The sequence below is a fragment of the Chiloscyllium plagiosum genome, unplaced genomic scaffold (assembly GCF_037043375.1).
Source record: "Chiloscyllium plagiosum isolate Xiang-an unplaced genomic scaffold, Cpla_swu_hap1 HiC_scaffold_33, whole genome shotgun sequence".
NCBI classification, from domain to species: domain Eukaryota; kingdom Metazoa; phylum Chordata; class Chondrichthyes; order Orectolobiformes; family Hemiscylliidae; genus Chiloscyllium; species Chiloscyllium plagiosum.
In genome coordinates, this window is record NW_028270171.1 from 2,957,960 (window position 1) to 2,966,623 (window position 8,664).

Sequence of the window (8,664 nt, forward strand, 5' to 3'; positions counted from 1 at the left end):
AAAAACCCTCTCCTCCCTTCTCTCTGTCTCTCTAAACCTCTCCTCCCTTCTCTCTGTCTCTCTAAACTTCTCTTCCCTTCTCTGTAAACCTCTCCTTCTTCCTCTCTCTCTCTTCTCCCACTCCACCAAGGACATGCAGGTCCTTGGACTCCTCCATCGCCAGACCATAGCAACACGACGATTGGAGGAAGAGCGCCTCATCTTCCGCCTAGGAACCCTCCAACTACAAAGGATGAACTCAGAATCCTCCAGTTTCCTCATTTCCCCTCCCCCCACCTTGTCTCAGTCAAATCCCTTGAACTCAGCACCGCCTTCCTAACCTGCAATCTTCTTCCTGACCTCTCCACCCCCACCCCACTCCAGCCTGTCACCCTCACCTTGACCTCCTTCCACCTATCGCATTTCTAACGCCCCTCCCCCAAGTCCCTCCTCCCTACCTTTTATCTTAGCCTGCTGGACACACTTTCCTCATTCCTGAAGAAGGACCCATGCCTGAACCATCGATTCTCCTGCTCCTTGGATGCTGCCTGACCTGCTGCACTTTTCCAGCAACACATTTTCAGCTCTGTCTGCAGTCCTCACTTTCTCCTCAAGTCACTATGGAACCCATGCATCCTAATCTTCTGGATGAGTCTACCATGAGGAACCTTGTTGAAAGTCTTACTAAAATCCATGTAGACAACATCCACTGCTTTACCCTCATTGAGCACCTTCATCACCTCTTTGAAAAATTTGTTCAAGTTAGTAAGACATGATCTGCCCTGCACAAAGCCATGCTCACTGTCCCTAATTGGGCCATGCTTTTCCAAATGCACATAAATCCTATCCCTAAGAATTCTCTCCAATAGGTTCCCAACCACTGATGGAAGACTCACTGTCTATAATTTCCTGGATTGTCTCTGTTTCCCTCTTGAACAGAAGAACAATATTTGCTATTTGCTAGTCATCTGGGACCGCTCCAGTGGCTACCAAGGATACAAAGATCTTGGTTAAGGCCCCAACAATCTCCTCTCTTGCCCTTTTTAAAAACCTGGGCTGAATCTACCTTAATGCTCTTCAAGAGACCCAACACCACTTCTTTCTTGATTTCAAACGCAGTAGCATATTAGCAGGCTCCACACAAATCTCATGACCCTCCATAACCTTTTCCTGGGTAAATACCGATGCAAAGTACTCATTTAGGATTTCATTGTAGGCCTCCAAGCACAAGTACTCTCCTTTATCCTTGAGTGATCCTACCCTCTCCCTATTAATCCTCTTGTTTTTAATGTGTGTATAAAACGCCTTGGCATTCTCTTGAACCCTACATGCCAAGGTTATTTCATGACCCCCTTCTTGCTCTTCTAATTTTCTGATGAGTTCCCTGAAGCTTCTGGTTCAGAGGCAGGGGCACTACCCAGTGCCTCCTACCACCCTCCCCCCCCCCAATCTGAAACTCACCCCAGGGGCTGCACTAATTGCAGTTCAAAATTGTCCATTTATAGGGCCTGAGATTTACCACTAGCTGAATTTTAATCAATCTGCCTCTTCTTCTACAAACTGCACAGAGTTTTAACTCTCTTTAACTGCTACTGCTGTTAGTTTTTGTCAATGGGGCACATTTGACACTGGCAGAGTATTTGTGACATTTCCTACTGCAAGGGCTGGTGATAACAACCCTACCTGCATTTTACTTGGGAACAAAATGTGAGTTGCAGTTAGATGCCATCTGCCATAAGAACTCCAGTGCTGCAGTGCCAGTAACAGTACCTCTGGGCTTGAAGGTCTGGATTCAGGCCCCACCTGCCCTGTCAGAGATGTTAAACACCATGCCCCATCATCACGGGCTGATGCAAGACTGATTACAGGATGTCTGTAGGTAAGGCAGATGGGGAAGGGGATGTTAGTACTGGGTACAGGGTGAACACATTCCTCCTGCTGTGCTCTCTGCCACTTTACATTTTCACAGCAACTTCTATCTCCCAAGGTCCCAGGCTGAGGGGAAATTGCCCCTTGCAATTTGGAATTCTGTCCAGCTGGATATACTTACCGGAGGCCCAGCTCTGTGCAGGAATGTGAAACAGGATGACCGACCCACATTTCACAACGTGTCAATGTAAGAACTGCCACATTGAAGAGTCCACAGAGTTAGCACAGGACCCAGGTAGACACTCACAGTGCCATACTAAGGGAGTGCCACACTGTTGGAGAGTCAGTGCTGAGGGAGTGGAGCACTGTCGGAGGGGTTAGTGCTGCACTATCAGAGGGTCAGTGCTGAGGGAGTCCTACACTGTCGGAGGGTCAGTACTGAGGGAGTGCTGCACAGTCAGAATGTCAGTGCTGGGGGAGCCCCGCACTGTTGGAGGGTCAGTGCTGAGGGAGTGCCGCACTGTCGTAGGGTTAGTGCTGAGGGAGTGCTGCACTGTCGGAGGGTCAGTGCTGAGGGAGTGCTGCACTGTCGGAGGGTCAGTGCTGAGGGAGTGCCGCACTGTCATAGGGTCAGTGCTGAGGGAGTGCTGCATTCAGATGAGTTGTTGAATCCCCTCTGCTTCCTTGTTACAACAGTGACTACATTCCAAAAGTGCTGTGGTTTATAAACCTCATCGAGATGTGCAGAAAACATGAACTGTGCTGGGTGGTGGTATCAGGCAGATTATTTACACATCTCTGACAGCTGATTGATTGATGCTCTTCAATGTCTCCTGCTGTCCGAGTGCATTGAGGTTTCATTGGTATAGTCAGAGGGCTAGGATTTAGCCACAGCGCTGTTTGGGATCAGTGATCAGTCACAGCTTTCCCATCTACTCATGGTCCTGTTCGTTCAATAAACACGTTCGGTCTTTCCTTCCATGGAGGTGCAGGTAGAGAAATACCTTAATGTGATCTGATTCACCCGACACTGCTCTTGTCTATTGCCTCTTCCCTTTATGGGGAATGTCGGAATTGGAGTAGATGATTCAGACATTGATGAATGTGAATCAGTACACATTTGGCCACTTCAGCCTGTTCCATCAATCAATAAGATACATTTAATCAGATTATTGTACATTTCCACTTCGCCCTGATAATGTTTCACACTCTTGCCTTACAAGAATCTAATCCCATGTCTGTCCATCCCCTTCAGTGAAACGGTACATGCAAAATCCCATCTGATGTTAACATGAGATAAGTCAGATCCCAGAATGAAATCTGGCTTGATGAAGCGATCTTTCACTGCAGAATAAGCGCAAAAGGCTGCAGATTTTGTTTTAACAATCAAACTGAAGCTTATTTCACAAAAGAGATAAAAATCAAATAAAATAAACCAATGTTTCTAAATATTATACTGTTTGAAAAATTTCAAAACATGCAGCAAGGCAAAATCTTTATTACTCCTTTCACCTATCACATTGCAGTTAATCCAGAGAAAGTCTTCTTTTCTTGACCAATCTGGAAACTTGTTTCTTTTCGATTTCGATTCCATGAGCTGTGGAAGTCTTTGTAATCAAGTCTGCACTCAATGTAAACTTTCTCAGTCTTTTAATAATCTCCAGGGTTCTAACTAACTGTCAATCTCTGGAACTTCCATAAACTAAATTCTTCATCAGAGGTAACTTAATTTCCTAAAGACTCCTTCTTTCTTACATGTGACCCCAGTCACATGCCGGAGGAAACAATACAGAAGCGCTTCATAGGAGGCTCCCAAGCACTGAGGATATCACCTAGACAGGGGACGCAACACAAATTCCCAGCTCGGCGAACAGAACCACAACAACGAGCACCCGAGCTACAAATCTTCTCACAAACTTTGAACCCAGTCAGTTATCCTTTGAAATACAAACCTTTCCCATCTCTGGGTTTCTCTAAACAAAAATTAATTTTACTTAATTTTAAAACCAGAAGCAAGTTAATGTCTTTCAATATTTTATCTTTCCCATCATAAACCCCCACAATATGAACAAGCTCCTACTAACCCTCATGGAGACACACACTGGTTTAAAACCATGATTGCAGAAAAACTAACCTAGTAATGTTGAAATTGCTTCTCAAAATTAGTTCAAACCTGCATGATTGGAATTGGGAGGATCTCATTGACTGTGAGATCCTTGATTGGGGTTTTTCACCTGGGCCAAACAGGGAGCCCAGGATAACAGAGATAAACAAGAGAGTCAGAAAGTCTCCTGACTTCAGGGACTGTCTACCAGCTGGCTGGCCACAATCGGAATACTGTGCACATGTAAATAAAGGGTAACTTGGTGATGGGATACTGGCCTCTGTGCAGTTATTTCAATCCTCATATGCCACCAGTTTAAAATCCATGCTCAAAGCAATGTTATATTTGTGTATATAAATCACATTTTGTGCATTCCTTGTGTAAAATTGCATCATGCGCTCTTTCTACAGTCCACCCTCTAACATAACACAAAGTCATTCCATGGAAACTGCCAGGTTGTGATTTTTGAGAAGATTTGTAGCTTAGGTTGAGGTTCAGGTTGTACGTTTGCTCGCTGAGCTAGAAGGTTTGTTTTCAGAAATTTCATCACCATACTAGGTAACATCATCAGTGAGCCTCCGGTGAAGCGTTGGTGTTCTGTCCTGCTTTGTATTTATGTGTCTTGGTCTCTTAAAGTGAGTGGTATCATTTTCAGTTCTTTTTCTCAGAGGATGGCAAATAGAGTTTAAATTGATGTGTTTATTAATGGCCTTCTGGTTTGAATGCCAGACCTCCAGGAATTCCCGTGCTTATCTCTGTTTAGCCTGTCCTAGGATGGATGTGTTGTACCAGGTGAAATGGTGTCCTTCTTTGTCTGTATGTAAGAATACTTGCGTGAAATGGGTCATGTCTTTTGGTGGCTAATTGGTGTTCATGTGTCCTGGTGGCTAGTTTTCTGCCTGTCTGATCGATGTAGTGTCTGTTACAGTCTTTGCAAGGTATTTTGTAAATGACATATGCTTTGCTGATTGTTTGTACAGGGTCCTTCAGGTTCAACAGCTGCTATTTAAGTGTGTTGGTAGGTTTGTGGGTTACCATGATGTCAAGGCGTCCGAGTAATCTGGTCATCATCTACGAGATGCTTTTGATGTATTGTACTGTAGCTAGGGTTTCTGGGCGGATTGTTTGGGTTTGTTGTTTAAGAATTGGTGGACTGTGTTTATTGGTGCCCGTTGTTCTTGAATACGCTGTATAAGTATTTTTCTTCTGCTGCTCCTAGTTCCTGAGTGATGCATTGTGTTGTGGCCTGTTTAAATAATGCCCTGATGCAGCTCCATTTGTGGATGTTGAGTATCCTGTAGTTGAGTATCTGGTCTGTGTGTGTTGCTTTCCTGCAGATGCTGGTTTGCAGTTCTCCATTAACTGTTCGTTCCACTTTGACATCTAAGAAGAGGAGTCTTTTGTTGTTCTCCTCCTCTTTTGTGAATTTTATGCCAGTAAGGATGTTGTTGATGATATTGTAGATTTCCTCTAATTTGTTCTGTTTTGTGACGACAAAGGTGGCATCCACGTAGCTGACCCAAAGTTTGGGTTGGATAATGAAGAGAACTGTTGGTTCGAGTCTCTGCATTACTGCTTCTGCTAAGAGTCCTGATATTGGTGATCCCATGGGTGTCCTGTGGATTTGTTTGTAGGTCTTGTCATTGAAGGTGATGCGGGTAGTGAGGTACAGGTCTACTAGCTTCATGATACTGTCCTTGCTGATGAAATTGGTGCTGTCTTTTGGTGTTTGTGTCCTTGATTCGTTTAGTAGTGCGGTTAGTGTTTCTTTGGCCAGGCTGATGTTAATTGATGTGAATAGGACAGTTACGTCAAAGGAGTCCATTATTTCGTCCTATTCTATTTTGGTGTCTTTGATGACAAAATGTCTGAAAACAAACCTTCCACCTCAGTGAGCAAACTTACAACCTAAACTCCCAGGTGTTCCCATTTTCATTTCCATGTTTTATTGGCATTCAGCCAAACTGTAATTTGCTAGCCAGTTGCACTGATACCCATTGTTCTGGGAAGTTGTTACACTCACTGGGAACCCAGGGAGAATAGGAATGAACACGATTGTCACTACCCACTGCTGTGGTTCCTTTCCTGACTGGCACACAGGGCAGCAACAGAGAGAGGGGAAATTGAGGATTTTCAAGTGAATCTGCTTCCTGTGAGTGGTCACAAAATGTGCATTATCCACCCAGTCAACAGGTGCTATGGTTCAACTGGGCCCTGGATGCAGAGGGACAGGAGCCAGGGCTGGAATGGGACCAAACTTCTGACATTAGATTAGGCAGGGACCACACACTAGCAAAACCTTCTAGAACTACGAAGTGCAAGAGAGAAACTACTGGCTCCACCAGTAGTTTTTCCAAACACACTTTCCCAAAACCAAGTTTGTAGAGATGCACATGATCACTGGATTTATCTTGAGAGATTGTGTCACTCTCTGTTCAAAGAAGTCTACATGACATCACGTGTAAAGAGACAATGGTATGATCTAATATTCCACATCCTTTTGGTCAGAGCCCTTTCTTAGAAAGGCGTTTGTCCCTTTGGCTGTAGGTGCTATTTATAAGGCAAGAAAACAATTTAAAATAATCACTGATATCATGTGTCATGTCTTGTGGAGATTGGTATGATTCCACAATAAGATCCCAGACAAGCAATGGATAGCTACTTTCTTCAAACCTGTGAGATTTAAGGTTGAAATCTCATATTCTGTAAACCTTTCTGAACCAATCCTTTTTTAAAAGCACTTCTCATTTTCTGAAAGTGGAGACTCTTGTTCAACTTTTCACTCCCCTCAGCCTGGCCCTGTGAGCTTTGTATCTGTTTGACTGTGAGCATTGTATCTGCCTGACTGAGTGTTGTATCTATCTGACTGTGAGCATTGTATCTATCTGACTGTGAGTGTTGTATCTGTCTCACTGTGAATGTTGTATCTGTCTCACTGTGAGTGTTGTATCTGTCTCACTGTGAGTGTTGTACCTACCTGACTGTGAGCATTGTATCTATCTGACTGAATGTTGTGTCTGACTCACTGTGAGTGTTGTAACTATCTGACTGAGTGTTGTATCTATCTGACTGTGAGCATTGTATCTACCTGACTGTGAGTGTTGTATCTATCTAATTGTGAGAATTGTATCTGTCTCCACTGTGAGTGTTGTATCTGTCTGACTGTGAGCATTGTATCTACCTGACTGTGAGTGTTGTATCTATCTAATTGTGAGCATTGTGTCTGTCTCCACTGTGAGTGTTGTATCTGTCTGACTGTGAGCATTGTATCTGTCTGACTGTGAGTATTGTACCTATCTAATTGTGAGCATTGTGTCTGTCTCACTGTGAGTGTTGTATCTGACTCACTGTGAGCATTGTATCTGTCTCACTGTGAGCGTTGTATCTCTCTGACTGTGAGCGTTGTATCTGTCTGACTGAGTGTTGTATCTATCTAATTGTGAGCATTGTGTCTGTCTCACTGTGAGTGTTGTATCTGTCTCACTGTGAGTGTTGAATCTGTCTGACTGTGAGCGTTGTATCTATCTGACTGTGAGTGTTATACCTGTTTTTTTTTTACTGTGAAGTTGCAATGCCATAGACTAAAACTATTGTTGTGATTGGGGTTTTGTTGTCAGGAGTCCAGTGGTTTAACATGTTAATTTTCTGCCTATAGCGATTGGGACAAATTGATCCTGGGATATCCTATCTCCACAGACACATTCCCAGATCTTCAGGGAGGATCTATACAATGGCCATTTTGGAAAAGCCCCTCTGGCATCACCCGGCTCTGACCTGTGACTGTCCCTGAGACCAGCTGAGTTCACCTTTGTTATCCAGTCCTTTGCCCAACCTCTCTGCAGTTGCAAGTGCTCCCTGGGGTCAGAAGGCCGTGGCTCTCAACATGCCCTGAGGCCACAGCCTCTGTGACATCCCTGTGCAGTACTGGGGGAGTGCTGCTCTGTCATAGGTGTGGTCCCGTCCACGCAGCATTAAAATGCAGCCCTGTTTGTTTCAGTTGCCATGAAAGACCTTTGGACCAATGAAGGGAAGGGCAGTGAAATATCCCAGGTACCTGGACAGAAACACCAGAGAAGAAAAGGATTCTCTGGCTAATTATCTCTTTGTTCTTTGCACTGGCTTGCTGTGCTGTAACAACAGTTATTGCTGTAACAACAGTAATTGCTGTTCATAAGTTGAGAAACATATTACAATGCCCTGAGGAGGTATGTAGCGCTATTTAAATTCAAGTATCCTTCTTTCTTGACTTGGTGCATTAGCCAAGAGTGGTACCTGACAAGAGTCAGATAGTTAGGTAAAAACAATGACTGCAGATGCTGGAAACCAGATTCTGGATAAGTGGTGCTGGAAGAGCAGTTCAGGCAGCATCCAAGGAGCAGTAAAACCTTCTGGATTAGTGGTGCTCCTCGGATGCTGCCTGAACTGCTGTGCTCTTCCAACACCACTAATCAAGAGTCAGATAGTTCCTGTTCCACAGTACATTAATATGCAGGTGACATTCTTTCAATAGTAAATATTAAGGATGTTTCAGGAAAAAATATTAAACATAAATGTAAAGGTTTATTGAAATGAGGTTGTGGACATTCCCCAGATTCCTGTGTCTGGAATAATGGTGTCTAAGCTTTCTGGTGTTGGGTGAGTGCAGTCTGGAGAGTATGGCCCTGTGTCTACTGACATTTCCAGCTGAACTGCTCCTACCTGCCCTGATACCA